Consider the following 18,226-nt stretch of genomic DNA (forward strand, 5'->3'; position numbering starts at 1 on the left):
TAAACATCATGCTTTAATAGTTAAGATTACCATGGTGTGTCTTTGGGGTGCTTTCATACAATTAAAATATGTATGTTATGGAAAACGTGTTCAAGCATACGTTTTAGTTAGGATGCACCGATACCAATCAATGGTATCAGTTATCGGTGGTATCGGTGCCCCTCGAGGCTCAATCGGCATCAGTGGGAAGAGATACGTGGTGCTGATCTAGGCAAACAGCTCTTTGCCTTTTTCTTTCTTTCTTGTCTTTTTTTTTTTTTTTTTTAAATTTATTTATTTTTTTTACCAGCGCTCTTTGCCACTTGATTTGAAATGTTGCCTCTAATGCACTTTGTTTTTTGCTGCATTACCAGTCAACAGGGTATAAAAGTTTACATTTGAAAAGAACTTGTTAACATTCTGATGGTGAACACTTAAATATTTCATAGTCAAAATAAATATTAACTTCAGTTATTCCACCTACTCATTTTTTTACTTTTACCCAAAACATTACCAGTCTTATCCTACAGTAGGGCATGCAGGTTATTATTTCACACTGGAATCGGATCTGTGCTGGTATCAGTCGATACCAAAGCCCTGGTACCATTATTACAACCAGAAAAGGTGGATAGGTGTGGACCGTTTTTATTTGTTCTATTTAAGTTTCTTAATAGGAGTAAAGAGCACAGCTGTTTAAAAGCCTTTTATACCTGATTCAAACCCTGTGTTTTTTTTGTTCTGCACCAAAGTACCAAGACAAGTTCCTTGTTTGTGTAAACCCACTGGGTGAAAAAACAAGTATTTCTTTCAGCTCACATGAAGCAATGCTCCTTTTACTCTCTGTATGAGCATTCAGGTGTACAGCAGAAAGGTGGATAGGATTCAGAAGCTGTGCTGATTCTTCAGTGCCACCATTGCCTTGTATTCGTTTAACAGCTCTGCCAAATAGACTTCCTCCATCTCTATTGCTGAAAGCCCAGTCAGTCTCATGGCATGTGTGCATCTTTCATTACTCCCAATCCAACACTAAACCCCAGAGAAAAGACGAGTTGGCAGTCGGAGAGGGGAACAGGAGAGAGAAGAGAACAGGATGAAAGGAGGGAGAAAAGCAGAGAACCAAAAATAACACATCAACCCCCTATTAACAACCCCCCTCCACCACCACCACCCTTATTTATACCCCCCACCTTCTCCCAGAAAGAGAGAGAAAAATATGCAGACCCCTGTTGGAATTGCCGGTCCCACTCAAGCGTTCTCTTATGCAAATTTTTGCTGTGTCCGTGTCAACGGTTGCCGTGTTAACAGGGGGAGCAGTGGTACGCGGGCCCTCCTCGGTGCCACATCATTTGTTTAAGTCATCCAAACAAAAGCCAGGGGAGAGAGCCACATGATTGGTGAAATATGCTTGTGTGGGACCACTGCAGTGGAATAATGATTGCGGCATCACTCCCGCGTGTGCCAGGGGCTGTGTGGCCATTTCATGCCAGCGCTGAGTGAATGTAAGGGATGTTTATTCATGAGAGAGAGAGAAGGAGAGACGTAGAGAAAGAAGGGGTAATAAAGGATGTCAGGGAGGTGGGAAACACTGACTATTACTCCTCTGTGAGCTACTTGTGCCTGTATGTGCTGAGACAGTGGACCAGCAGAGGGAGGAAGTGCAGAGATGCACAGAAAGCATCAATATGTTGCATTCAGCATTTAAACAGAAAGTCATTCTGTTTAATGCAGGTAGATAAAATCATGAGTTTGTGGATAAACAAAATGTCTACACTGTGTTTTCATTTCTTCTCTCAAGGAAGAATGTGAGGCCTTGAGAGCTGAGACTTTATTTTTGAAAGTCTGTGACCCACATGGAGGTAAAAGCTAGTCACACACACTCAGACACACAAACATTTTTAAGATGCTTTTTGATTTGAAATCCAGTTTCTCCATCCAAAGCAGTAAAAAGTGTGTCTGCTGCATGGCAGGTCAACACGGTCATCCTCCTGCAATGATGATGTGATGTGCTTCACTTGTTTTTATGTTTCTGGGGTGATTTATGGGCTAAAGGGCATAAATCCACATAAAACTGTAGTGGCTTAAATTGAATTTTACAGTCAGTTTCGACTTTTCTCCCTTCAGAATCTATGTGTGCGTGTCTTTGCCTCTAAGATTGGCTTGGTTATTTATGTTTTAACTCAAGATAATGGAAAACTCAGACATTTCCAGAATTTCTGCCAAAGATCCTGGATTCATGAGCTCTGGATGGCCCCAGTTTTCAGGTTAAAAGTCATTCTTGTGACAAGTTCTAAGTAGAAATCATGCAGCTACATGTCTGCAATACAAAAACAAAAAACAAAAACAAAAAACAAACAAACAAAAAAAAAAAAACACGTTTTTTTTCCTTATATACTCAGAACCGGATTGAATGCTTTTATTGTGAAATTCCTACCACTCACCTGTTTAGCAGCATCTGCTTGATTGAAACAGAGCTAGCATTAAGAAATCATTGGTTAGCAGCCGAAATGATAAGACTAAGAAAGATATTCACCTACTTCACAGAACAAATGAGCTCTGAGGGAATAATTCACAAGAAAAATGGGTCAACAGACCCAAACATGCGATGAGATGAAACCCCTGCCTGTACCTGGCCGGAAACCTGAAGACCTAACAGGTACATTTATGCTAACGTTAGCATTTACGCACGATGCTACGGCCTGCTTTAAACCGCTGGCCAACTATCTTTCACCGTGTTGGTTTGACTTTATATGTGTGACGTCGTCATATAGAACGTTTGCACTGACGTCACGATTTGGGTCGTTACCCGGATGTGCGGCCACATTCGCGTCACACGAACGTAAACACTGCAGGGACGGAGATAGAAGTGCGCGGTAAAATGGGATTTTAAGATGTCTTATTCGCCAACAAGTACAACAAGTGTGAAAAAACGCACGGAGCACACTTAAACTCTTTGAGAAGGACTCAGCCAGCAAGAAAAAGAGCCTAATTTACAGGAGAGACCCATACGAGGAGTTAGCATCTTTACCATCATCTACTCAAAGGTATGAAAACAGACGTTACTTCTATAAATTTTATGTGAAGGGGGTCCAAGTAATAAATGATGTTCTTTTGGGAGAGGCTCACTTTCCAGCACCATATAAATGCTCCTGAAAGACACTGAGTCTTACTTATGTACTAGTTATTGCTGTGAATTACCTCTTAATCATAGTTATATTCTATTCAAATGTATTTACATTACTGGAGTCTAATTTTAAGATGCTGTGTGGACAGAGAACATGACCTACCTAACAAGAAATACTGTGAACAGACCCGAATGTTGAGATTACTGACAAACTTTTGCCTTGGAAATCCTGATGGAGCTTAGCTAGTCACAATGTTCTCAGTTTTTTGGACAATTGTTACCACTCCTCACCCCAACCTGCCGTCATTTTTTGGTAGTCAAAAGCATTTGAAATGTTTCTTTTTTCTCAACGCGTGGCAATAATTTGCAATTTTGTTTGACATTAAACCTGTATACCTGCAAGCTCAATACCGTTGTGTTGTGAGAGTGCCTCCAACATGGTCGAGCTCAAGTTGATTACGTCTTGTGAAAACACTATTGATGCTGAACTATGGTAATGGCCCACTGATGTCTTTGATGTTAGATAATAAACATTATTTGCACTAGAACATGAAAAAATGGCAAATCTGGCTCTAAAAGTAAGGCTTTTGTAAGTCTAACTTTTAAATAACAAAATTGTATAAACATATCAACATCAGTGGTGGGACTTAATTGAAAAAGTAATTGAATAAAGGGCTTCCTTTTTAAACACATCCCAATAATTGACACCAGAAGCAACCGTTTTTGTAAACTTTCGTGTGGGTTGGCCACTCTGCATGCCCATACTGGGACTAGCTCTAGCTGTAATGGTCGCGCTACCATACACAGTCAGCGTACACTTCATGGCGAGCATTGGGTTTTACCAGAGGCAAGAATTGCATAATTTGCACACAACAATGCTCTTATTAAGACTTCCATTCATTTTTAACATAAATTTTCCATCCTCCAGATTATGGATATATCTACTGACCATATTAGGTAGGTGTCGCCTTGTGCATTGTCATGACTGGTGTGCCAGTATCTCAAGCACTGAGGAAAGTCTGTGTTGTCTGGGGTACAACAGTAACTGCAGTAAAATGCACTGATTATTTTAATGCAACATTTTTTTCGATATTTCATTAATTTTAATAAGCCCTAATTAAAATTTATGCTTATCTTTAGCCTCAGAGTCAGAACAGTTTGTGTCAAAGTCATATCCCAGCAGACTTTATGATGTTGTATGATTGTCCAAAGAATCAATATGATAGTATATCATGATGGAACTGGTGATTTACCCCCCTAATAGCACTTAAACTCCTATTAACAAATTTGCTGTGTGCAAATGGGAAAACTTTTGTACATGGAGGTAATGTTTTCTTTGATCTGCTTAGGTCCGACATAATATGATGTCAGACTGTCGACTTGGTATTCTGGGTGCCAAAACTACTCCAAGCAGCTTCAACTTGAGCCAAAATTCACACTAATTTTTACATTTTTGAGGTTTGTTTTTTCATCATATTTCATAAAGCTGTGAATGTGCAGATAGAATGTGCAACAAGCTATGAAGACCATAGTCAGTCAGCCTTCACTGATTGATGGTTGGTCATACAGTCCGCTGCCGATTGTTAGAGGTGGTGGCTAGTCTGATCTGTCTTAACACTGATCATTAATGGTTTGCTACCCTCTTGTCTCTCACATTTAGCACAAAGCTAATTACTGAAGAACACGGTGAGAACAGTCTCACTCAGATGATCAAAGACACGTTTGTGTGCACGCACAATATTTCAGTCGGAGAATGTAACTCTGAAAGTAAACACGCACACACACGGTGAGCCCTTGTGATTGGCAGCAGAGCTCAATTAGAGGCCCTTCTTGCTCGTGCGTATCAAGAGAAGCTTTCACAGAAAGCTATCAGTCATCCACATGATGACATGCATATTTTAGGCTCTCCACCTCGGTCTCTTGCTCACTCTTCTTCCTTCTCTTTCCCTCTTCTGCATTTTCTTTCCTCACACTTCTCCCTTGCTCATTATCAGTTTGAGATATCACACACTATCAGCCGTAACTATTCCTCAACCCTCAACTCGTTTGCAAAACAGGTCACTGCCACCTGCAATGAAGTGTCCTTTGAAATATAGATAGTGTAACGTGTACGGGTACAATCTGTCACGCCGGTGCTTGCCACAGATACACACTTATTGATGTGTCCGCTCGCATGCGAATGTAAAATGTTTGAAAAGACCCTCATTTTGCCTCCCGCTGGTTTTGCATCTAGCTATACGTTTGGACTTTGGGCGAAATCACAGCGGAAAGCCACATAGCATCAAAGAAATATGACAGCAAGATAAACAAGCCATTGTGGTTTCATCTGACAGAGAGGCAGGAAGATTGCAGATATTAGTCACTGCGGGAGGTAACGTTTCTGCTGCCTGTTTGTACCACATGGTCTGCACAGACGGAGAAAGGTATTTATTTATAGCAACGAGCCTGACTGTTGGCTACTTATTTCAAAGATGCTATTTTCTGATGATCTTACACTGCTATGGTTTGCAAACGAGGCCAAAACTAAAAATGGACTTGACACTGTGAGTCTGTGTGTGTGTGTGTGCGTGTGTGTGTGTGTGTGTGTGTGTGTGTGTGTGTGTGTGTGTGTGTGTGTGTGTGTGTGTGTGTGTGTGTGTGTGTGTGTGCTGGTCACCCCTACTGCAGACCCATCTAAACCCAGTGGCACATTTAACCAGCCAGGTGTGAAACATACAGAAGGCCAGATGAGGGGAAAGCTAACATTCAAGTGGAGCAGAAATAAAGCCGTCACTTCTTTGCATGGTTCTTTTGCGCAGGAACCCGGCGGCATCCCTCAGAACTGCACTCACTGTTTTGCTCACTATTTGCTATTTCTGTAGGTCTGGGGCTTTGATGTCGAAAGGCTTTGTGTGTCTCTTCTTCACTTGGAGAACAAAAGCCAGTGCTGACGACGCAAAGCTTGAATGCATTTTCAGGTTGATGCTGCAGAGTGACTTGGTAATGGCCAACTATTTGACACAAGAGTTTGCAAGACGGCTGTATGTGTAGTCATGCATGTGTATGAAAATAATCACACACGGGGTGTGCCTGTGAATGTGTGTGCATGTATGTATTGTGATTTTTTGTGTGTCTGCATTTGGACTTGAGTGCACGCTCATGTATGTGATTGTGTGTGGACAATACTTGTGAATATGTGTCAGAGGAGTCCACACTAGTTATCAGTATTGAACACACAAAGATGGTGCACGAGCCTTTGTTTGGGGGCTGTGCTGTTTGGTAATGCGAGGGACTCTGTCGCCTCCGTGTGAGCTGTGGAGGGAGAGGAGAAAGACGCAGGAGATACACACACACACATACACACACACACACACTAACACACTCACACCGCCCTCTGTCTCTTTCAAATCATAGACTCAGCTTCCTTAATCGACCTCAGCAGTACATAAATCGTCAGGGACAGATGTAGAGCAGTGGCCTTTGAAAGAGTAAATAGCAGAATGTCTTCATTTTTACACATTACCTTAAACACTTTCAGCCTTTTTTCTTTCTTGGAGATTTTTCACATTAATTATGTACTCTTATAAAAATGAATATAATTAAAAAAACATTTTGACACTTACAGAAAGAGCAGTTTTATCTCTTCTCATTGGGGATGTCCTGATGCAGTTTTATGTGTTCAAAATCTGCCGATATAGAGTCCTGATCGGACACTTGGAATTACAGAAATAAACTTTGCTAAAGAGGTGAGAAAGTGAAGCTGTATCCTTTTTTTGTTTTGCATTTTAACGATGAGGAATTGTAAAAACCAGTCCAGCTAGTTTTGATATTAAAATTCATCTAATCTATTTATCATTTGAATCCAAAGCTGCTCTGAGAGCAACTGTCCTGAGACGGTGAAAGACTACAAACGTAAATATTAGACACTAAAGAGACTATCTCATGTTTTTCTCCTTTCATTAAAATGTTTATTTTGCAACAAACTGGATTACAACTTCAACTAACCTGAATCATCTTAAACTTGACATCAAAGGATCAACCCAGTGTGCTGTGAGGCTCAACAGAAACACAGGTCAAACGTCTGTTGTCAAATTAATCACATCACATTTAAGGCCCCATTTGCAGACAGTGTTTCGCCCAAAAACGCAAAACACACTGTGGAAAAATCTGGTTTTACATGGAAATGCTGAGGGACAAAAAACACTGTAGTATACATGCCAGGCCTGTAGTTGGCGATACAACTGTAGTATACATGCCAGGCCTGTAGTTGGCGATACAACTGTAGAGACACGCCCCTCCTCAGACTAGAAGTCTAGCCATTGGCTCCTAATATAAATAACAGGACAAATACAGAAGTGATGCAAGAGATGCACATTTCGTTAAAAAGCAGTTGTTGATGTCCGTCTGGTTTGTGCATGGCAAGTTGCAACAATGAAAATGTAAGGCGCAAATCAGAGTGTGATGTTAGTGTTTTCACCAAGCGTCAACCTCCGGTCTAAGAATATGAGATAATGCGGAAGTGCTAAAATCTGCTGTTTCTGGGGTGTTCGCTTCAGGCTGGCTCTGGAAGTACCGGAAGTCAGCCAAAAAAAGCCATTTTCAAAGCAGAAATTGACCTATTTACAGCCTGGTTCAAAAAAACGTCTCCTGTCTGAGTCGCTAAATTTACTACCAGCACCCACTGTACGGGGGGTGAATTTTTTTCTAACTCGGCCGTTTCGAGGATATTTAGATCGTGAGCTCCACCAATAAGAGGCACAGCTGAGGGTCACGTGACCGACAGGCGCCCTATGGCTGTAGGCCAAGCCCTTGCCACTACCAATATGGCCGCTATAGCCGATGTGCTTCATTTTCTGTTTCAGAAACAGACGGGTGACGTCAGCGAGACTATGTCCATGTTTTATACGGTCTATAGTTTTCACTAAAAACTACGGCTTATTGTTTACACGGCAACAGCGGCCGCAACGTTTCAGAGGATTTCCACTCTGGAGGCTGTTTTCACAAGTTTCCATTTTAGGTCAGCTAAACTGCTGTTTCAGAGTAAATAAAAGGCAGGAATGCAACTGTATTTTTGTGTTTTATCCTGATACTGTTGTGCTGTTTGGTAATGCAAGGGACCCTAAATCACCTCGCATCGTCCTGGCTGATGTCGAGCTGTGCTGTACAGCTCCAGAGAGGCAGTATAGGAAACTAAGTGTCTTAACAGCAGGGCATGCAGCAGGGGTGGGAGAAAGAATCGAAAAATTGGTATATCAGGATTATTTGTTTGACAATGTCAAACCCGTGATTCCTTGTAAAAAAAAAAAATCTCTCTTTTTTTTCAAATTCAAATTTTTCATTTCAGTCTTTGTTTATAAACTGGATTGGAAAAAAGTTACCACTTTTCTCCAGCAGAGGTTTGAATGTTTCTGACTCAGGTGATGACAGGGAAAATATGGCTCCTGGTAGAGTCTGTAGACATTATCATCATCATTTAACTTTTTCACATGCTCTGGTGTTAAACAAGCAAACTAAAAAATGCAAAAATTATCAAAGAATATTATAAATATAAAAAATATAAATATATTATATAAATATATTGATATAAATATATCAAAGAACATAAATATCAAAGAATCACAATCTCAGCCCTAACATACAGTGGATGACAGAAACAAACTTGCGTTCCACCTTCATTTAACAGCTTACTAAAGTCTAGAAACAGTGGAACAGCCTTTCCTCTGCTAGGGAACTTTGCTTCATGATGTTTTAAAATGTTTTGATCATTCTAAAAAGATCATAGTGCATAAATGTCTTCAGGTGTGGCTGTTGGACTGTTTGCACATTCTAGTTTGATATATCTCCACGCTGCTGACATTGAAGCCACAGTGTTGCTTATGCTAAGGTAACAGACTGTCTCATGTTTGTTTTTGCCTTTTGAACCATATGTCCCTTGAGAGTCACCGTAGGATGCTGTAGAGCAGATGTTATTGCTGTAATGTGTCTGTTTACACTCATGTGGTTACACATCAATGTATCTTATATTATTTAATATTTTCTCGTCTAAAGAGGTTGAGCGAACTCAGAGTGCTCAGACTGATGCATTAGAGTTTGGCGGCAAATTGAGAGGTTAAGTTAAAATACAGATCATCGATCCCCCAACTGTTACCTAAGACCTGCTTATGTATTATCTGTGTAGTCTTTTGTGTTTGTGTCACTGTCACACACTGCTACTGTCACACCTCTGCAGGGTCAGTTTGTCCTCTTCTTTTGCCCTCCCCAGAGTGAACAGGTCTATTATGTATAAGCATACAGCAGTTAAAGGGCACCATTATATACATACAGCACTGTGGCGGTGAGGTTAATGAAAATCCCATCCATGACAGCTAACCTGAGAACATGGGTCAGAGCAAGCAGAGAGGAAATAAAAGCAGAGGAGCATAGGAATGGAAAGACCTGTTGTAGCCAGAGGGAGGGGGCAAAAGGAGATGGGTAGAAAAGCATGAGGGCCGAGGAAAGAGGGAACTTTAAGCCATGTACAGCAGCCATTCAGGGCCGACCTTGTAATCAAAGAGAGTTGAAAAGCAATTAACTGGGACAATTATAGCAGCCAGAGGAGGCTGAATGGTTGGCTAAGTAAAGTAGTGTGTCATTGAATGGAGATTAATTGATGAAGGGAATATTTCAAGGTCTCTATTTGGCCTGTAGAAGTTGAAGTCGCACATGTTTTGTCACTGTCAAAGAAAGCAAGCCCATTCAGGGATTTCCCTGTTCTCATTATCTTGTTGAGGTATCAAAACATTCGAGGTCAGAAATTTTAATCATCTTCCTGTCGAGACACAGTCAAGAGAGTCAGTAGAAATTATGAAGTTATTCTTTGAACGTGGCGTCTGATGTTTGGTCTGCAAGTCACATCAGTGTCTGTCAGTACACAGCCAGCTGATGTTGACGCTGAAAGCAATTTAACTGCAATTTATCGAAAAGAAGTACTTTAACATTTGCAGTAAAATTTTGTTAATAAATAACACTGTTACGTAAGACACAGTTCATCATGTGCAATAAATCTGTCTGGTGCCATCTGTTAACGCTGTGTGGACTAAGCAGTCCTGCTAGCTACAGGTATAGTGTTGAGCTCGACGGTATCATAAGCCGCGTTTCCACTAGTGCTGCACGATTTGGGGAAAAGGTGAGATTGGCGATTAGGTGGACAATATTGCGATTGTGATTGTGCTTGCGGTTTAATAAGAAAAGTTGTGTCATGAGTCTACAGACTTGCTTGGTTATCATGGAGAAAAATCAAGAAAAAAGCAGAGATGGATTACTGAGGATTTTAATTGTGAAATAATTCTCAAAATATCCAAACTTACTGTATACAAACAACAATGTACAGCACAACAGTACTGTTTTGTTTGTATTCAAAATAGCACATTTATGCCACTTTTGCTTTGCATGTTTTGAAAATTACATCTTTTTGCTGTGTCATTCAACCGGTAACCAAAATAACACCAAATAACAGAGGTAGAGTTTCTTTTTGCCTTGAGCGCCTCACTTACTTTTATGTGCTCCATCTTGTCTGATTAAACTGCCGTACCAGGGAGGCAGGTAGTCACATGACCAGTTGAAACAGTGACTGATTAGTCATCTCACGCTCGCTCTCTTACTCAGTCACACACACACAGACACACACACATCACTCACACAAACTTGCTCATTTTTTTTACACTTTTTTAAAATAATTACACAATCGCACCTCTTTTGCGATTACATTATTGCATGTGTTGACATTGCGATTGCGATTGCGATAATCATGCAGCACTAGTTTCCACCAAGCAGACCAGTTTCGGTTCGTCTCGGTAAGGCATGCATTTTGTGGTGTTTCTACTGACTTATCCCGGGACAGATCCCCAAATAACTGAGACAAGCCGTCCCACTTTTCAGGACCCTTTTGTACAGGTGCCAGACTGAACCGATCCGCTCTCAGAAGGTAGAGCTACAACACTGCAGACCGTTGATCGGTTGGTAGAATTGTCACTTACTGTGCAACAGCGGCTGCATTTCTCCTGGCGGCACACAGTCTTCTCTGAAACAAAGCTTGATTGTACTTTGTATGAAAGAGCTACATGCTAATCACAGAGAGGACGAAATGCTGGATGTCTTCCATCTATGCTCTTTGTTTACTGTGTCGCGTTTTATTTCTTTGTTGGTGTATTATTATTATTATTATTATCATTATTATTATTTGTCACGCTGCTGTGACGTCACGCTTCTATTTAACAGCTGCGGCTTTTGACATCAGGCTTACACGCCGCATACCACGAGAGGGCACAGTTTGCTGTGGAAACGCAATGGGGATCAGGCTTAACTGTACCAAACCGTGCCAAACTGTACCGAACCAAACCAGACTGCTTGGTGGAAACACGGCTTTAGATTTTGGCAAGGGACTGGGTCCTATGGGTGAGCATTGGAAAGAACCTCAGGATACGATAATATCAGGATATCACAATATCATGATATATTGCGATATTCACACAGTTTACTATTAGATTAAAAACAAATTTTCTATTTTATTTTGTTTGAAATAAGAGAAGTCAGATGCAGTATTTCATGTATACACAACTTGAAAACATACAGTGCATCAAGTTTGTTACTTAAAGTACTGCAACATTATACTAATGTCGCAAAATAAATTATTAGATGAAGGACATGGTTAGTTGGTAAAACTTTGTCACTTGGTGTAACCAATGTTACTCATAAAAAAAATCTAATAATGCGCAAAACGTGACTGAAATTATTATTTTATCAGTCCACTACACTGTAAAATTTAAACTTAAAATGATTTTAAACTAACTGACTGAAGAATGGAGAGAAAACATTGATTTTCACAGCATCAAAACCCACATTAAGTTTAGGGATAAAATATTTTAAATATACTTTGAGATTACATTTATTGTACAGTTTATAGGCAATAAACAGCGAAGTAGCTCTATGGCGGCATCTACTACAGTGGAGGTGCGGAAGACATATTGCACTTCCAATCGCCCAAAATGTCAACTTTTATTTTAACAAAAATAGCGATATTAAGAGTTGAAATATTGAAATTTTATCATAGGTCAAAGTATCGTGATATATTGACGTAGTAATATTTTTTCACACCTCTATAATGTACACAAAGCCACCCAGAGTTATTAAGTCCATCATTGGTCGATGTCGTATTGAACATTCTTGACTCCACCAGCATTATTTGGGGTAGAATGAGGGAAAGAGTTGGGCCATCAGCCTCTTGACAGAAAGTCACGAGGTGCCCCCCTACTGACCACATTTTTTAAAACTCAGCTGTGAAAATGTTTATTTTCGCTGTAAATTTTTTTGGCATGGTGTGTGGTTCCTGGTGTTTCTGCTGCCAGCCTCAAGGAGACTCTTGAAGAAGCTTTTTTCACATCTCAGCATTTGTCAATCAGTTTTGCCGCATGGTCCCACCCAATTTATCTGGACCCTGTTGCTCACCTCCACAGGTAACTTGATGTCTTAAATTCAGGAGGCTCTTTAACTAAACCAAAACTTTAAAATGTTTAATTACTTGATGGATTATCATGGTTTTCTTTTTTAGTATGATAATGACCTTGCTGGGGAGACAAGCTGATAATACCTAGTCTGTCTCGCTAAGTATCTATTCAACATGTTTTGTCCACCTAAGCGGTTGCTGGCTTCTTTGAGCACCATCTTCTCTGTCTCTCTTCTTTTTCAAATGACAAATAAGGTATAAAAAGTGTGTCTCATACACTGAACTTTGAGATAATTGAAAAAGAAGAGGGACTCCAGGGGTTCTTGGTGACCTCGGCTAAAAGAAGGTAAATATCTCAGCAAAAAGAAAATGCCCATGCCAATTTCTTGACTTAATAAACTCCATCAACAGTTGGGAAGCAGCCAATCTGATGTTATTTTCTATGGTTTTCACCAGGACAAAGCTTATTCAGACTTTGGGAAAAATTCCAATAGATGATGGTGTTTTATTCAAGGAGTGCTGGACTCGTTCAGTAAAAAGGGTCAGCAGGGCAGCGTGCACTGGTTGGGGGAAGAAGTAAAGCATTTGCACCAGGGTTCAGACTGAATAATGAATGCATTCTGCCTTGTGCACTTCAGTTATTTTTCTTTCTCTCTTTTCTTGCTGGAGCATTGTGTACTTGGACAACAAGATACCAGCTGGCTTGTCTGGCACATACAGGTTCTCTGCAGTCACCATGGAGAAACTCCTCCTCACTCTGCTACCAGAATCCACACAGCATGCATCACACATGAATAATCAAATTTTATCACTAACAGTCAAACACCCGGAGCCCAGTGCTTCTTTTTCCTCTTCTCGTTTTCTAGTGCAGTTTGCTCCGTCTATCAATAATTCAACAAGGGACAAGATGGAGGAGAATGATTGAGCTTGTTTTCTCTTTATGCTTGGACGATAGTCAGTCCAATTAAAAGTGGAGACTGTGTTTTTCAATTTCTCTTTCGTTTTGGGATTAATTAATGTGTATGTGTGTATGCATGTGCAAGCGTGCGGGTGTGTTTTGAATAAAAGCGCAGCGCACAGAGCTCCGGCTGTGCCGAGTTATCAGTGAGGGCCAGCCACACTGCCATCTCACTCAGCCTCACATGCAGTCAACAGTGAACAAAATAGTGCAGAGAACCCTACTGTTCTCCCACATGTGCACATGTATGTAGTGTTAAGAAAAGCCCACGAAACGGCATAAATATAACAAGCACATCAAATATGAACAACCTCAGAGACCAGGCACAAAAAAAATCATTGATATCAGATTTTAAAAACTTAGGTATTAATCTTTTGTTTCCAACCATTTGATTTTCGTCACTCATTTGCATCTGAAGCAGAGTTGTGGAGCCATAGCGGACATTTGCCATATTGAAAATTTTGAGTCAATCTATTTTCAATCAATATACCGCTTAAAATTTTAAGAACACCGCAGTTTTTATTGAAAATTATGCTGGCCACTCCATGTTTTCAAGCTTACTATCCAGGTCTTTGTTTTGGGGGCTTTTATACCTTTAATAGGATAGGTGAGGACAGTGGATAGAACAGGAAAGAGGCCACACAGGCTGGATTCAAACCCAGGCCACCCGGGTGAGAGTGAACTTCATGGAGTGCAACCTACACCACCAGGCCATCAGCGCTCCTAGTTCTTTATTTTTAAGGTGTTTCTGGCAAAGCTTGAACTTGTGTATCATTCATTGTCTTGCAAAAGGATGAACCCCTGACCGTCATGGAGCTTCAGAATACCATGGTAGCTGTTTTTGGTTCAGGGTGCCTCTCTTACTGTACAAGTCACAGACCCTTGATCCAGCAAAACAGTCCCAGACCATCATGTTTCTTTCTTCATATACTCAGTAGTCCATTGGCGGTGTTTTGTGGCCCAGTCAAGCCTCTTTTTCTTATTCATATATCTAAGCAATGGCTTTTTTTGCTATAACTGAGACTTACTCACTACATCCTCTTTGAAGCTGTAGGCTTGTAGCTGTTGACCCCCAGCAACTTGTCTTCTGAGTTTGCTACAGCTTTGTGTCTGCCAGACTTCTTCTTGTCAGAGTTTCTGAGTGTCTTTTGATGGTGAAGAAACTGTACTCACTGACACCTTGCCCTTCTTTGCAATTTCTCTGTTGCACAAATCTGTATCTGTAAAAGTAGGGCCTGCAAGAAATTTCTTTACCTGTTAGTAACATAGACTGTATAAAACATGGACGTAGTCTCGCCGACGTCACCCGTCTGTTTCTGAAATGGAAAATGAAGCACATTGGCTATAGCGGCCATATTGGTAGTGGCAAGGGCTTCGTCTACAGCCATAGGGCACCGGCTGTCACGTGACCCTCAGCTGTGCCTCTTATTGGGGGAGCTCGCGATCTTAATATCTTCTGAACGGCCGCATTAGAAAAAAATTCACCCCCCGAACAGTGGGTGCTGGTAGTAATATTAGCGACTCAGACAGGAGACGTTTTTTGAACCAGGCTGTTGTAATAAAATCTACCCAGTTTTTTAGTCGAACAGCTCCCAAAGATCACGAGAAGAGGATCCATTTCTCAGTTCAGCATTTATTCTGGTCACAGGTAAAGTTCACAGCGCTGGTCCCAAAAGAATGAGCCCCGATATCCGGGAGCAATACAATTTTATAACAATAATTGCTACGCCTACAAGAGGTTGAGTTAAACTAAACACCCGAGAGTAATTGGCCAAAAAACATGACTGACACAACTGTCTCAACCCACAGCTGATGTCAGTTTTCAGGGAGGTGTGCGATCAAAGTGTGTGACTGTTGAATCAGAGCATAGAGCTAGGAGACTGGGTGAAAGTTTACACAGGGTCAAAGAGACCTCACAGACACAAGCTGGAGACAGAAGCTATCCTTCTATCTTCCAGATAGACATACATCGACCCTGAACATAGCATGTGACTAGATTAAAATGCTAAATTACGTCAGTTATTCTAAAATTATATAACACTGTAAATAGCTTAATTTCTGCTTTGACAATGGCCTTTTTTTGGCTTGGTGTGTATGTGACTTCCGCTACCTCCAGAGCCAGCCTCAAGCAAACACTCCAGAAACAGCAGATTTTAGCACTTCCGCATTGTCTCATATTCTCAGACCGGAGGCTGCCACTTTTTTAGTAAACACAAATTCAAACAGGGCTTCTCCTCCTTGGATCAGTGCCAGCGGCAGCACACACCCACTGCCTCCGACCGGGACTGCTTGAACACACTCTCTAGCCCAGCAACCACCTGCAGCATTGTGTTTCTACATACGAGAGACTTGGGAGCCATGCACCAGACTTGGCATGTTAGCGCAAGCTAATAACAGGTATCTTTTTTACACATACCTACTTGGTAGAAAGCCAACCTGTGTTGCTCTTTTTCAGGTGCTGCTCTCCAAGTGCCCGAAAGTGAGTGAAAGTTGAGCCAAGCTTCACCCTTGTTTAGTGAAAGGTTTGGCGTTTCATTTCACTTTGGTCGTTTTTCTTGCTCTGTGCGATGTTTACTATCGTAGCTGCTCAGGATACCTTCCTGGGTGCCCTGTGATTGGCTGATGTAACCACACCTACTCTCTGCCCAGAAACGTCTCGATGCAACTAAAACATTAACACACAGGCAGAGGAGGGGGTTTGAGGCAGACACAGACACTGACACACCTGTATAGGGGCCCAGAAGGGACCATTGAGCAGGATTGTTCCTTTAAAAGTTGGCATTTTATTTTTTAGGAAAATTCTGGAGACCCTACCTTTGAGAGTTGTGATGGTTTGTCTTCCATTGTTAATTGCCTTTGCCTTGCCAGCAACACACTACTTTCTGCTGTACAGTATGGTACGATAATACTCATGAGGGTGTGGTACCACAATGTGTTCCAACACAACTTTTATACAGAGGGAGATAAGTTACCAAGAAAAGTTGTGACTCCTGTAGGGATTAGTGGCATCGACTTTTAAGGCTTGATCTATTTCCATTGCTGCTGAAGAACTCTAAGTTTTATTTAACCTCTTGCAGTTCACCTCTAACTTTTGTATACCGTTTCAAGCTACACTGGACTTCAACTGCTTGAATTTTAACAAATAACTGGTGTTCTTTAACATTTAATCGATGGGGTAGTATGAGGTAAAATGGTGGAGTTTAGGTGGGCCTTTAGCCTCCTCTCTTACGAGCACATCGCCTGTCATCACTCAAGTCAGCCGGCTTTACCTTGTTCACATCTCCAGGAATGACTTTGGCTCTTATCTCAGAGCAGCAGGAGTTTCATTTTCTTCACTCTCACAACCTTTGCATGGAAATTCTTTAGAAACCCACATATGACTTGACATTGAGTTGTCGCCTCGATGATCTCTATTAGGCTAATTAAGCCAATTAACCTACTGAAACAATGAATGAGGCCGCTGCAACACCTCGCCAACGCTGAACCGAACCCTGAAGGTACATCGCACGGAGGCGTGTGTGTGACTGATCCCTTCCCAGATACACCAAAAGGACAAACACTGTTTCATATCATTACCATAAACAAATTAGGGCATCGCTCCCTCGTTAGGCCAAATATGTCTCATTAGTGCCACAGCTGAACAAACCTCCTGATTAGGCCTCACTGTCTCCCTTTGAAGCCCGCAAAAGGAGAGTCTATTTTTTAATTAAGCTCATTTGCATTTACAAATGAGAAGCTAATTAATGAGACTCGTTTTCTGGGGCCTTTTTAGGTTGGCAGGAAGCATGTGGAACAGTTTCGACTTACATGCGGATAAGTAAAAAGAGGACGAGAAACTGTGTGTGGCTTGGAGTATCTGAGGAGTGTGGCAGTGTTTCTGCAACCAGATTGATGCACACTGTCGTACCTTATTCCAAGTGCACAAAATGATCTTGTTTGTGTGTTTCTCTGAGTTCACACATGCTGCAGAGCCAGAGGCCAAAACCTCAAATCTCGTGGGAGCCCAAAGGGGGCCAGGAAGGAGCAAGGCAAAGCAGGGGCGGTGTCATGCAAGGACAAGAAAGTGACAGGGCAAATATGGCGTGCGTGCGTGTGTGTGTAAGAGGAAGAAAAGAGGAAGAGAAAACGGGAAAGAGAGGTGTGATATCATCAATTAAATAACCCTCCCACACAGCATCTGGTGCTCTCTCTGAGGCCGTCTGTCTCTCTTCTGATCACCGTACGCTAACTCTCTGCTCCGCAGTTACTTTTCTTTGCATTATCAATCTCTCTGAGTGTGTGCAACAGCAGTCTGCCTGGGTCACAGCTCAAACCCCTGCTTTTCCACGCGTCGCATGAATATTTCTTGGTTAGCTTAAATGCAGAAAGTGATGCGGGAGAAAACATAGACAAAGGGACCAGAGATGATGTTGAAACCCGGTGACCGCACAATAACCAGGCAGATGTGCACATGTTCATTATGTTGCAAATTAATACCTAACTTTCTGTTTAACTGTGATTCAATAAGACAGTTCTCCGTGCTAATGAGAGCACTGTCCTCTCCAGCTCCCTCAGCCTCTCCATCGCTCTATCTTATCCTGGAATAAGGTCAGGCAGTTCATGTGTATCGCAGAAAGGCTAATACTAGATCGAATGATGAGCATGAAGAAAGCTTTTATATTAATAGGCAGAATCCAATTATAAGTTTGTGTGAACTGAGCTAGCTGGG

General features: G+C 41.4%; 1 long non-coding RNA gene across 3 annotated transcripts in view; it reads left to right on the forward strand.

Annotated features, from left to right (window-relative positions):
- Positions 1–2,774: 2,774 nt before the first annotated feature.
- The window catches only part of LOC141799991 (uncharacterized), a 51,503-nt gene continuing 36,051 nt past the window's right edge, over positions 2,775–18,226 (forward strand). For all 3 annotated transcript variants that reach the window (XR_012599280.1, XR_012599278.1, XR_012599279.1), the window contains exon 1: positions 2,775–3,020. This is a non-coding gene — a long non-coding RNA (uncharacterized LOC141799991). The remainder of the gene's footprint in view (positions 3,021–18,226) is intronic.

This window comes from Halichoeres trimaculatus, unplaced genomic scaffold (genome assembly GCF_033239565.1).
Source record: "Halichoeres trimaculatus isolate MK-OKI-2021-1 unplaced genomic scaffold, fHalTri1.1 fHalTri1_scaffold_11, whole genome shotgun sequence".
In the NCBI taxonomy this organism is placed as follows: Eukaryota; Metazoa; Chordata; class Actinopteri; order Labriformes; family Labridae; genus Halichoeres; species Halichoeres trimaculatus.